The following is a 14,179-nucleotide window of genomic DNA, read 5'->3' as shown; positions in this document are numbered from 1 at the left end:
AAACACAAGGATTATTAAGTATAAATCTACTTTTAGGGATATAACCTAATTGCAGAGAAAATACTAATGTGTGTTTCAGAAAAAAAAATGTTGCCATTGATTTCTATTGGTTTTCAGTTTTTCCTTTCAAATCAACTATCTCAAACCTCTGACCACAGTGTACCTTTCTCATTTTTTTAAAAAAAGAGATTGCTTCCTGCCTTAGCCAGGGCTTCTCTGAAGCAAAGTTCAAGACTAGGCCACATGTGTACATAATAATAGAGATAACAGAAAGGGGAGAGAAAAATGAGAAATGAAAAAAAAAACAGGGCTACATTATAGAGTTCACTTCTGTGGGCAACTGAGACTTTACCCTGCCTATGACCTTCTTAGAACAGTCCACCTACCATTAAATAGAAATTATCTGTGGTTGCCAGCCTCCTCTCAGAATATCATGCTACTCTTTGTGTATTCAAGTCAAAGGGATCACCTTGAGTTTCTGTATTTTATCTTTCTCACCACAGATAATTACCAACTCTTCCCTCTTCTCAAATATCTCTTTCTCTTTTCTTGTCAGTTAGTTACTTTTCAAATGTAACTAATCCATAAATCAATTTAACCAACTTTTTCTTAGGGAACACTCCCTAACCCAAGATGTCAGCTCCATATTAAAGTCTGTTTTTATAGCACTAGACACTCTTTTTAAAAGAAAATATCCAGTTGTGATTATACATTTATCTATATGATTGTTATTAATATATCCCCACTCCATTAAACTATTAGATACAAGGGGCATTGTCGTTTTTTTGTTTGTGTCCACCTCTGTATCCTAGACACATATTTCAGTGCCTGTCACATAGTAATAACTCAGTAAATATTGGAGAATGAAAAGGAAACATGAAACTGTAAAAGCTTAAATATTAAATGGTAAGCTTGTAAGTATAAATAAATTCAAATTTTAAGGAAGGTTGATATGCAAACAAATGAAAGAAAATCATTTCATGTTTGGGATTAATAGATTAGCAAATATAAAAATTCAGAAATGAATATGCTGTATATAAAAACATATGAGGTGATAAAACCTGGAATTAAAGATACATATTGATATAATAGTAAAATTGAATAGGTAGCAGCAAACCATTTAAAAAACCCCTCAAAAGTTTGGAAATTCTTAGAATATCTTGCTCTATAAGAGAGAATTGCTTAAGGATTCTGGTCAAGAGAGAGGAATAATTAAAGTAGCAGTGAATTAGGATGTATAATTAAATTATATGGGTGAAATAGAGAGAAAAATAGTAAAAGAGAAGCCAGCTGTCAGGGTCTTGAGTTAATGTACATATAGGATTGTGGTAGTCAGGCTGGGAATATAAACAGCAGAGAGAATCAAGGGGTATTTCAAATAGATTTTTCCACATTGGAGGTAGAAAATGAAAGGTAAGGAAAATAAAGGTAAGTTAAATACGATTTCAAGAATGTTTACTCTGGGAGATAAATTAAAATTGCTAATTTTAGGAGTCCTTCAAGTCAAAGAAAACTTTGAAGAGAAAAGCAGGAGAAAGAAAAAAAAATGTTGTTACAAAACAGATTGAAAGGGACTGAGAGAAAATGAATATGCAACATGCCCAGGATTCCCTGTGAGTTCATATCGGTATGAATAGCAGGAAACTGAGGTCTGAGCATTCCACCACCTCATGTGAATGGACACAGATAGACTGACAACAGCCACAAGGTCTCCACAGCTCCTCTCTTTACCAGGGGACATTGGTCTTCCCCTGGCCCATCTTGACTGGCCCAGTGACTCCTTTTGACTAATTGAATGAGATAAAACTGTGCAATTTTTCCCCAGGTGTTCAGGGCATGAACCAGGCATGACATAGATTAAAAGCCAAGCTGGGATAAATACAGAGTTACTTTGTCCCTGGCTTGTAAATTTATTTTTTTATGTTTTTATTGATTTTTTAGAGAGAGAGCAAGGGAGCGGGAAAGAGAGAGAAACATAAATAGAAGAGAGACACATGGATGAGAGAGAAACAATTTTTAAGTCTTGGTTTTAGGAGATTTGTGATCTGCACCATTGCTGAGATTAATATTGCCACGGTGTAGCTTAGCCACCAGCCAGCATCCACTGCCACCCGAGTGAAAGCGGCCATCACAAACCACACAGCCCCAGGGAGTCAGCTAGATGTCTAGATGACTAGAACTCTATGAGTGAAACAATGTCAGACCAGCCAGAGAACAGACCATCACAAGCAAAACTTAGAATAGTTTTGTAATAGGGCACTACATTTTGGTGTAATTATTACACAGCAATTGAAAACTAATTACATATCCCCCCAAATGAGTGACACTTAGTAAAAACAAAAAGCGAGTCATGGGCTTTGGGTCCAAGTGGTCAGAGGCTAGGAGAGTGGCCATCAAAAAAACCTGGTGGAGGTTGGAAATCAGGAAGAAAATCAAACTCTTGGTTGAGTTGATTGTTTGCTCACTTTTGCCTATTTTTCAGAGGCATCACAAAAATGCTCTGTTAGTAATCAGAAAATGGCATTCATTTTAAGGGGTTTCAAAAGAGATTGAACTTTATTTTTCAACTGGCATTGTACCCTATGTCTTCTAGGGAAAGTGAAAAAAAAGAGGAATGTGCAGGTGGCATGGAAGAACTGCCCTACATCTGAGAGCCAAACATTATCATCATGATCTTGGTATGTCTTGAAGCCTGATTATTCAGAAATTGGAGCTTCCCTCAGTATTTAATTATAAGATGTGCCACAATTGGTAAATAGAATCTTTAAATGTCAACATGTATAAAGAGAAATATTAGGTAACGTAGGGACCTTCAGTACTTCAGTCCATAATTATCTGGAGAGAAAGGTCTTGAAATGCTTGCTCACAGCAAAGGGGAAGCTAGGAAATAATTGATCATAATGAAGAAGTGGGTGGCTGCCTCCTGTGATGATAATTAAGTGATTATTTCTACTGGGAAATAATCTTTGTACAAAGAGGATTGTTTGAACTCTGAGGGCTGTGGTTAACCACATACCCTTTTATTTCTATGGTGGGACTAATAAGGCAAAAAGGAGAAAGGGGTTGTGAAAACAAATCTTTGAGAGTTTTAATGACAACCACAACCCAGAATTTGTAAAAATTAGAAGTGTATGTGACATTTGGGGGATGGCAGTTATCAATGATAGATCCTCCCTTCCCCCAACTGGTGGGCAGAGTATGACGTAACCTGCAGCCCGGAAATACCTGAGTGCCTAACCATGTACCTTATATGGACTATACATTGAACCACCAATCAGGACCTGCCTAATACCCTAAGCCCTTGTTCCTAACTATGTACCTTATATGGACCATACATTAAGCCACCAATCAGCACGCGCCAAGTACCCTAAACCCCATTCCTTCCCATTCCTCCCCTCAAAAGGAGTGCTCACCTCTGCACGGGTTGCTGCTCTCCCCTTGCGAGACAGAGGGGCAGGTCTTTCTCCTAATAAAGCCTGTAATGCCTGGTTTTCGGCTCCCCACTGATCTTTCAATCAATACATCAGACCAGCTACCCCTCTCCAATTTGAAGGCACTCAAAAGAGCTGAACAAAATGTAAGAAGAATTCATTTGAAGTTCATTAAAGAGATAAATTGGTGATGAGGTCTTAACAGCCTACCATTAGAAAAGGAAAATGACTCAGTTGACCACAAGACTTAGGGATACATTTTAGGGGTGCATTTTCTGTTTTTTTTCTTTTACCTTATTGTGGTAAGAACACTTAACATGAGAGCTACTGTCTTAACATACTTTTAAGTGTACGGACCAATATTTTTTACTTCAGGCACAATGTTGCACAGCAGATCTCCAGAACTATTCATCTTGCATAACTGAAACTTTATGCATGTTAATTAGCAATTTCCCACTTCCTCCTCCATCTTTGACTCTATGAATTTTACTATTTTAGATACCCCATCTAAGTGTAATAATTCAGTATTTATCCTATTGTGACTGGATTACACTATAAGTCTTCACTTAAGGTCTAGGTTAGGTTCTGTGACTTTAAGTGAAATGACATAATGAAACCAACATACTATAGGTTAATTGATATAAACAAGAGTTAAGTTTCTACAGCATCTAATCAATGTTATAAGGAAATTAAGTTGTTTGAAAGGATGTTGTTCATTGAAGTACCAGCTGTGTTTCATTTACATAATGTCCTCCAGGTTCATCCATGTTGTCACATATTACAGATTTTTTCAGTTGAATAATTTTATACTATAGATATATACAGCTTTCCTTATTCATTCATCACTCAATGAACATCTAGGCTGCTCCCATGTCTTGGCTACAGTGAATACTGATGCAAAAGAACCTGAAAATGCTAATATCTCTCCAACATCCTGATTTCAATTCTTTTGATTAAATATCCAGAATTGGGTTGATGGATCATATAGTAATTCTATTGTTAGTTTTTGAAGGAACCTCCACACTGTTTCCACAGCAGCTACACAGTTTTGCATTTCCAGGAATAGAGTACAAAGGTTCCAGTTTCTACATATCTTCCCCAACACTTGTTGTCTTTTGATTTTTTTTTTATAATAGCCATCTTAGAGGTGTGATATTTCATCATGGTTTGGATTTGCATTTTCATGATGATTAGTAAAAAAGAGAGTCCTTTCATATATATAATGGTCATCTGTATGTCTTCTTGGGAGAAATGTCTATTCAAATCTTCAGCCCATTTTAATGATGTTATTAGTTATTGGGGGGTTTTAATTTGCTATTGAATTGTAGGAGATTCTCATACATTTTTATGGTATGCAAGTATTTTAAAGTTGCCATGTCTCCCTGTCAATTATTTTCCTTGCTGTGCAGAAGATTTTCAGTTTGATGCAATTCTTCTTGTTTAATTTTGCTTCTGTTTTCTGTTTTTGGTGTCATATCCATAAAATCATTACTAAGAACAATGTCTTGACGACACTTTTCCTCTATGTTTTCTTCTAGGGGTTTTACAATTTCAGTCTTGCATTGAAGTCTGACTGATATGAGTCTTGTGTATGGTGTAAAGTAAGAGTCCAACTTCACTATTTTGCTTTTGTATATCCAGATTTCTCAACACTATTTTTGAAGAGATTATCCTTTCCCTAATGTGGATCCTTGGCACCTTTCTCAAAGATCAATTGACCACATATGTGCGAATTTATTTCTAGGCTCTCTATTCTGTTTCATTGGTCTATACATCTGTCTTTATTCCAGTATCATACTGTTTTAATTACTGTATTTTTATAATGTACTTTTAAATTAGGAAGTGTGATAGCTCAAGGTTGATTTGGCTATCTGTGATCTTTCAAGATCCTGTATGATTTTTAGAATTGTTTTTACTATTTCTATAAATATATCAGTAGAATTTTGATAGTACTGTAATGAATTTGGAGATGGATTTGGGTAGTTTGGCATTATAACAATATTAAATCTTCCAATCCATGAACATAGGCTGTCATTCCATTTGTTTGTGTCTTCATTAATTTCTTTCATCAATATTTTGAAGTTTTCAGTATGTCTTCCCCCTTAAGCTTTATTCCTAAGTATTTTAACATTTTTTGTGTTATTGTAAATGGTAAAAGAGTCAACACATCAGGAAGATAAAACAATTATAAATATATATGCACTTCCAACATCACAATGATTGCCCAATATGTAGTAATTTGACTATTACCCTGCTATGTTGGATAAAGCATGCTCTAGAGTTTTAGTCGATAAATAAGAAATGCAAATGGATAGAGTATTAGAAAGAGAAGCGAGGTACCTCAATATTTTTCTCATTTTAAGAATCCCAAGCTGCACAATGAATATCTACTTATATCTTCCTTCCTGCCTCGGGTTCTGAATCCCAGTGTGTTAAATCAGTCCTCTATCTTTCTGGTTTACATTTATGTCTGAATGGCTAGCATTTTAAAGCAGGAGTTTTATGAAACATCCCTCAGTGTGTTCTCTGTGGTACAGTTTAATATTGGAATAAAATCCAGTTTATCCTTTACAACTAGCTGTTGGTTTATTTTCTTTATTTTTCCTCTTCAATTTCTTCACCCAAATTTGTTGCCAGAGGCACACTTGTTAGTTCTGGCCTTTCATCAGAGGATTCCATTCATTTGTCATGTTGCCAAAGTGAAAGGTTATTCCAGGAAGTAAGAAATTTAGGGAAGAGGCAAGTTGAGATGGGAGCTGGTTATCTGTGCCCACTTAAATCAACCCACCTCACAGATCTGTCATTTGGGTACTTTGAGATTCATTAACAATCAAAACAGCACTTTTCTTCTCAGTGATATTTGGTAATCATGATAGTAATTTTTGTTACTTTGAAATCTCTAGGCTAACACTTACCTGCTAGGCCCAAAATGTGTTTGAAGACATGGGCAAATATATGTGTTGCTAAAACCAGAAAAAGGAATCAGCCAAACTTTAAGTGCTCTGTGCTAACCATGGCCTGCTCTTTATTTCCATTGCTCTCCAGTTGTTCCTGGGGCTGAACTTCATTTCACTTCGGAAACCATATATTAGGAATAAATGTAAATATCATTTCTCAAGGATGGATGGTTTACCCAAAATTCGTAGATTTCTACCTCCACAAAGAACAATAAACAATGTTGGTAATCCTGAAGATAAACCTTTCAATCATCACTACTTACAAATAGATAAATGTTGACAATCAGCCTGAGGAAAAATTAGGAGGTAGGTGATGTCAGGGGGCTTTAACTTCACTCTGTAGTGCTTGCAGGTGCCTCAGGCAGGGGTCCAGATGCTAAGCAGCAGAAGCAGTCTCTGGCTTCAGTGAGGACATTCCATATGCCTTCTGATTTAGAGAAAATCCCTCCATGATTCACTCTAATCCTCAGAGTCCAATAGAAGGGAAACTGACAGAGCAGTGCCAGGCCTCTGAATCCTTCAATATCCTCTATGTAGCGAGCTAAGTCTGCATGTGGTACCTGGACTTTCCTGATTTAATCACTTCTTGTTCAACCTCTCCAAATAGAGGGTCCACCTGGAAATCATTCTTCTGCAGTCAATATTTGTTGCTTCCCCCGCCCCCCCCATACATTTATCAATGGGGGAATAGGATGGATTTTAAGAAGTTCTCAAAAGGAAATGCTAGACACCAATTTCTTTCTTTCAAATCTCTCAGGCAACAATTGATGCAGCCATTCTCCCAATGGTGAAGTTTAGGTATGTTTCAGGAAAAATGTAAGCACTATATTGTAAAGTATGGGCTGCATGCTGGTATAGTATAGATCAAGGGGGGAACACATGGCAAGGAAAATTTTCATGGGAGATGTAGAATTTAGACAGAGCCTCTTTTTTAAAAAAAATTTATATTGATTTTAGAGAGGAAGGGAGAGGGAAAAAGAGATAGAAACATCAATCATGAGGGAGAATCATTGATCGGCTGCCTCCTGCAGGCCCCCTACTGAGGATTGAGCCCCCAACCGGGGCATGTGCCCTTGACCGGAATCAAACCTGGGACACTTCAGTCCTTAGGCCGATGCTCTATCCACTGAGCCAAACCAGCTAGGGCTGGACAGGGCCTCTTACGATATTTTAGATTTTAATAGCTTATAGGTACCACTAAAGATATAGAACATGGATGGTTTTTAATGAAAGATGATAATTTATATATTGACATATTATTGTAGGTATTTGTAGAAATACCTTTTGTCGAAATAGCCATTAGAGTGATTGAAAATAAGGAATTGAATGCTAGTATATGGGTCTCATCATTTTGAATCATTTAGTGAAACAAATCAAGAAACTATAAACAGTTGAATATCAGAATGTGGTCAAATAAAATGTCACAGTATATGAATACTAGATTTAAACCGAAATTAGTAAACTGAGGAGCTTAAGAACTTACACTAAATACTCTTTTCTGGTACAAACACCTCCTTAGAATCACAGGTTCTGCTCCTTCTCTGCCTTCAGAATCACATGCAATGTCCTCTTATTGACAAACTTTAACATTAAGGAAAAGGGATTGTAAGAAATACATTTTTGTTTCCCCTTGGCATTGTCCCTGTGTATCCCCAGTGAAAATATTTCTTCTTAGGGAACTAAGACTTCCATCAGAGGCCAATGTTGTATTTCATTAGGTTTAATAACATGAGGAGTGACTCCTGAAGACAATACATTCAAGGATTGTTTCTATAGTTTGTTATGAGAGCAGTTTCTCTGAAAGAGGAATGAGCCCTATTTCCATTCCTTAGATCCTGGGCCCACAAATTCTAGCTGTGGGAGAAATAGAAGCACATAATGGTAGATTAGGTTCAGAAATAAACTCTGTCTATAGGATATAACCTGAGATACCTGCAAGGTGTTTACCTGAGTCTTCCCAAGCCCATTGCACCTTTCTATCAGGCAGGGGGTGTAGAGTAGGGACCACGAATTGCATGTGCATGGGTCAACTGCTACCCTTCGTTTGCTCTGAATGTATTTCCTTGTTCAGAAGTAATACCATGGAGAATTCCCTGACTGTGATAAAGCAATCTCCAAAATCTTGAAAGGCATTTTGGCAGGATTATTATTGACAGTGAAGGCAAATCCATCTCTAGCATGTGTGTCTATTCCAAAAAGAACAAACTGTTTCTCCTTCTGTGACAGAAGTATCAAATGTAATCAAATTGTCACCAGCTGGCTGGCTTGTTCACTTGGGAAATATTACCATATTGGTGGCTCAGTGTCACTTTCTGTTGGTGACATGGTGGGTACTCACCAGTAGGTACAGCCACATCATCCCTAGTCAGTTGAAGCCCATGTTGTTGCGTCCCTGCATAATCTCCATGCCCCCTTCCTCAGCCACTTGTTTCCTCAGCTCTTTTAAGCAATGAATGCAATGGCTGGGCAAAGAGATTCCCTGGGAGGCACATAATGGGCCATCTTGTCCACATGATTATTAGGAACTTTGCCTGCTGTGGACATTACAAAAGATAAAAATATCTCACTTTGGGTTCATTCCATGAGGTCTGCCCCAAGCCACTTTGTCAGCGATTCTCACCTATTTTTCTTCCTAAGTCTATTACCACTCAACAAATCATTAGCCATTCATCATTCAAAAGAAGTGTGACAGAATGCCGTGGCCAGTGTTTCTCAGTAGTTAGAGTGTCAGCCCATGAACCAAAGAGTCCAGAGTTTTATTCTAGTCAAGGGCATGTACCTGGGTCGGAGGTTCCCCACCCCAGTTGGAGCTTATGCAAGAGGCAACCAATTGACGTGGCTCTCTCACATCGATATTTCTCTCCTCTCTTCCCTTCCCCTTCCCCTCCACTCTCTCTAAAAATCAATGGAAAAAATATCCTCCAGTGAGGATTAACCAAAAAAAGAAAATAAAAGAAGTGAATGTAATATTTCTCTACTTCTTTTTCAGGAAAAGACAACAACCATGTGTACTCCTCAAAGTTATGCCTACTGAAAGATTTCTCTTCATTCATGATCTTCTTTTTAATGCCCGAGTAGGAATAATGTTAGTTGCCCACTTTTAGTATATCATGTAGAACCATTCATAAACCAAATATAAATTTCTTCTTCATCAGACATTTTTTCATAGGAACTTCCTCATAAAGCTGTAAGTGTGGGTTCATGGAGAGAAGACTGTGCTTTCAAAGTAGATGCATGGGAGTCTAAGTCTCTTGCTCATGTCACTTAATTGTGCCTGCAGTCGGGCATCCCCCGAGGGCTCCCGGACTGCGAGAGGGCATAGGCCAGACTGAGGGACCCCCTGAGTGCACAAATTTCATGCACTGGGCCTCTAGTTTACTATAAATCAATTTCCATGTATGTCAGGTCCTATTTGTAGATCCCCTATTATCTTCATTTTTTTATCTTGTACTACTGCCACATTATCTTAATTACTGTAAATTCATTATAATTAGAGCAAGGCCTCCCACCTCAAAACTGCTTAGCTATTATAGCCATTTTCATTTCCACTTAAAATCTATAATAGGCTTACTAATGTACCCAAATATCCAAATACATAGGCTTACTTTATGTATTTTTACTGGGTTTGAGTTAGATTTATTATTCAGTTTAGGGAGAACAGCCATGTCTAAAATATTGTCTTCTAATCTCTGAGACATTTTTTCATTTATTTAGTTCTCATATAAATTTGTTTTTAAATTTTCTGTAATATGTATTGAACAATTTTAGCATCATCTCTAAATACTCAATATATTCTGTGTTTATAGACATTAATACATCAATATATATTCACTAATGCTGTAGTTACAAACTGTCACAACTTTAATTTTTTAACTTGAAGGTGGTATATAGAAATTCAACTGGTTATTTTACATATTTTATCCAACAACTTTGTGAAAAATCACTCATTAGTTTCTACACTTAATTATATATTTCTTTAGATATTTTTCAAATGCAGCCAAAAAGGTAGTTTGTTTATAAATAGGTTCATATTGAATATACTTTATGTGGATCACATTGCTCTTTCTTTCTTTGTATACATAATTATTACAATATAAAAATGTACATGGGAAATACTATATCACATTAAATATGATAGGTAAATAATACAAACTATCATAACTAATATTTCCACAATCATAGGATATCTGAAAACCTAATTTTTCTTCCTTCCTCTTTTCCATATGTTGGCTTAATTGAAGTCTGTATATCCTCAAATCTATAAAATGACAATCAATTAAAGATGTTCATCAATAAAAGAACTCTGGTTAAGAATCAAATATTATAAGGAACCTGGGCCCTTAAGAAATCCAAGGGACTTAGACATTATCTTCTCATAACCTGAGATACTAAGTTTAAAAAATCTGTTAGAGAAGACTTGAGTACTTTAATTAAGGCCAATCAGGATAAAACAAAAACAAAACTTAGGTTAACAAAATAGGAAATCAACCCACAGAGAATGAAGAAATATGGGTTTATAATCTGGTATTCAACAAAAGTAGGTTTACAGCTGTGAGTACATGAAACACAGAGTTTATTCTTGTATTATTATTAATTAATGTCTGTGTTATTCATATTATCACTGTAAACCTACTTTTTCCCACCCCTATATATTTTTACAATTCTCAAAACTCAAAAGGAAAATGATTCAGTTTTGAAATGGCCAAAAATTTGAACAGATATTTCACCATGGAAAACATATGATAAAGAAGCCTATGGAAAGATGCTTAAATCATTAGTCATTGATGTAAAGAAAGTTAAAATGGAAGGAAATACTATTGTAAACCATTAGAATGACTAAAGTTAAAAAGACTGAACATATTAAGTGTCGGGTAGAATGTGTATAAATGTAATACTTTGGAAAACAGTTTGAAAGTCTCTTGAAAAATTTAAACAGACAACACCATCTGATTCAGTCATCTGTATGTATATATATAAAAGGCTAAGCAACCAAAAGACCAGTTGACCGGTAGCTATGACCTGTACTGACCACCAGGGAATAGACGCTCAATGCAGGAGCTGCCCCCTGGTGGTCAGTGCGCTCCCACAACGGAAGCACCACTCAGCTGACCAACAGGTGCCAGAAGCCGGGCTCATGGCTGGCAAGCGCAGCTGCAACGGTGCGAGCCTCTCCTGCCTCCACGGCAGCGTTACTGAGTGGTGGTGGCAGGCACAGTGGGGCCGGGATGAGCAGGAGCACGTGGCGCCTGGCCCAGGCTCAGGCTCCTCCCTGGCTGTCTGTTGCTTTGCACACTACATCCCTCGGGGGATGTCAGGCTGCTGGTTTCAGCCTGATCCCCACAGGCAGTCCAAAACTGTCAGTCCGACATCCCCAGAGGGGTCCCAGATTGCGAAGGGCACAGGCCAGGCTGCAGGACCCCACTAGTGCACGAATCCGTGCACCGGGCCTCTAGTTCCATTATAATATTTCATGTGCAATAGCCAACACCTGGAAACAACCCAAATATCCATCAACATGTGTGTGTGTGTGTGTGTGTGTGTGTGTGTATAATGGAATAATACTCAGCAATGAAAAGAATGAACTATTGATATGCCCTACAATATAAATTAATCTCAAAAAATGATGCTGAATGAAAAAAGCAAGACAAAAAGAGTAGGTACTCTGTGAATCATAGTCTAAAATTTTAGGAGATGCAAATTAATGTACAGTGATAGAGGGGAGATGCTTGTCGGCTTGGGGAAGGCGGATGGGGGTGGTGGTGATTTTGCAGAAAGAGGGATTCCTTTTCTTTTTTAAAAAAAAAATGTTTATGTTCATTTTCTTGATTTGCCAGCAAGGAAACAGGCACCTTTGCTCTGTAGCCACAAGGGACTAAATTCTACTAACACAAATGAGCAAAGAAACCAGTTCTTAGAACCTCCAGAAAGGACGCCTGCCAACACTTCCTGTGAGCCCTGTGCTGCTCAGACTACATTTCTGACCCCCAGAATTAATGACCATGTTGGTGCTGTTCAAACTGCTCAGTTTGTCATAATCTGTATTATGACACCAAGTTTACTGACCCTCTCTCAGGAAAGGGTAAACAATACCTGCTCAAATAAGCTGTTGTAAATGTGCTAAAAAGACGCATGTGCACACACAAACATACTTGAAAAACTCACAATTACTAAGCCCATTTCATCTTACATTTAATATGCCTCATGAAAACCTTGGGAGTAAAAGTAATTTAAATTTAGAATAAAAAAATACCACTGGAGCTTTATAGTTATCAAAGTATAGTAAACACTAATATTCCCTTATTTCAATTTAATAGCAATCTTCAAGTGTATGCTTTATTGGTTTAACATTTATTAGATTATTTTTCAAAGGGCCTGGGAAATACATGTGTACATAGAATTCAAACTCTAGATATCGACTGCTCTGTTTTATTTAAAGGAAGCCAACACTAGATTTTAAGGCATTTAATCTTTAAAATAAAGCAATCTGTTATGGTAGGTTTTATAAGGCATGCTTTAATGTTTTCTGTATTTCTCCTGTCCTTGTTTTAGGTCAAAGGCAGAGAATTATAACTACCTGAGGGATAAAAAGATTATTGTTGACATAAGAACCAAGATAACTTACTGTGATCATAAAATCGCCCTATAGAGATATCATCAGGAAAAAAGAAAGTGTGTCTAAACTAAAATTATTCTATTATAAACTCAAATAATTTACACCAAATAAAATCAATGTCGTGTGTGTGTGTGTGTGTGTGTGTGTGTGTGTGTGTGTGTGTATGAATTTTGGTTCCCCCTTACATTGTTCTTTAACAAATTCTAACACTCAAGAGTAAAAAACCATTTGCAACAGCATGGATGGAACTGGAGAGCATTATACTAGGTGAAATAATCCAGTCAATGAAAGAAAAATACCACATGATCTCACTCATTTATGGATAATAAAGACCATAATAAACTGATGAACAAAAATAGATACAGAGGCAGAGCAGCATCGAACAGACTGTCAAACTACAGCAGGAAGGCCAGGGAGGGTTGGGGGCAGTGGTAAGAGATCAACCGCTGGACTTGTATGCATGCATATAAGCATAACCAATGGACACAAGACACTGGGGGGTAGGGGAGGCCGGGGGAAGGTCAAGGGAAAAAAAGGAGACATATGTAATACTCTGTAATACTTTAAGCAATAAAACAAATTTAAAAATAAAAAGAGTAAAAAACCTGAAAGGACCAGTGAGGCAGGTTGCTTTACGTACTTTGAGCAAGGCCCATACAGAAAAAGGCCCATTATAATGGGGATATACATTTCTTTATTTTTTTCAGGTGTGAGGGGGAGGGAGTGGTAGTGGAAGCATGGAACAAACTGAGGAATCTCAGAAGGAAACAGGGAGGAGGGGCGGGAAGACATTAACCAAAGAACTTAAATGCATATATGCATTGCCCATGGACACAGACAATAGTGCAGTGAACGCCTGGGATGTACATTTCTTGACTGATTCCTGTCACAGCCATTTTCTGAACAATATTATAAAGAATGTTCCCATGTCTTCCAAGCAATCCATAGTAACACAGGAAATAATTTCAGAGATGGGTTAATGAGTCGGGATGTTTCTATAACTTGGATATCAATAGCACAAACTCAGAAATTACAAAGTGTTAAATTGTAAAATTCTGCAGTTCAGCTCAGAAGTCGATGCATGACTTAAAATTTGATATGAAACCACGCACTGCATTTATTGCAGCTGTTATTCCCTGCAGCATATTGCACCTGAGTCCATGTTTTCTAGCGTAAGT

General features: G+C 37.2%; 1 non-coding gene across 1 annotated transcript; it reads right to left on the bottom strand.

Annotated features, from left to right (window-relative positions):
* Positions 1-1,821: 1,821 nt before the first annotated feature.
* Positions 1,822-1,951, bottom strand: LOC111826017. Its single transcript, XR_002829262.1, has one exon. It is a non-coding gene; the product is annotated as a small nucleolar RNA SNORA48 (small nucleolar RNA).
* Between the last annotated feature and the right edge of the window lie 12,228 nt (positions 1,952-14,179).

This window comes from Myotis lucifugus, unplaced genomic scaffold (genome assembly GCF_000147115.1).
Source record: "Myotis lucifugus unplaced genomic scaffold, Myoluc2.0 scaffold_51, whole genome shotgun sequence".
Classification (NCBI taxonomy): Eukaryota; Metazoa; Chordata; class Mammalia; order Chiroptera; family Vespertilionidae; genus Myotis; species Myotis lucifugus.
The sequence above is the reverse complement of the archived record's forward strand: the minus strand, read 5'-3'. Positions and strand labels throughout refer to the sequence as shown.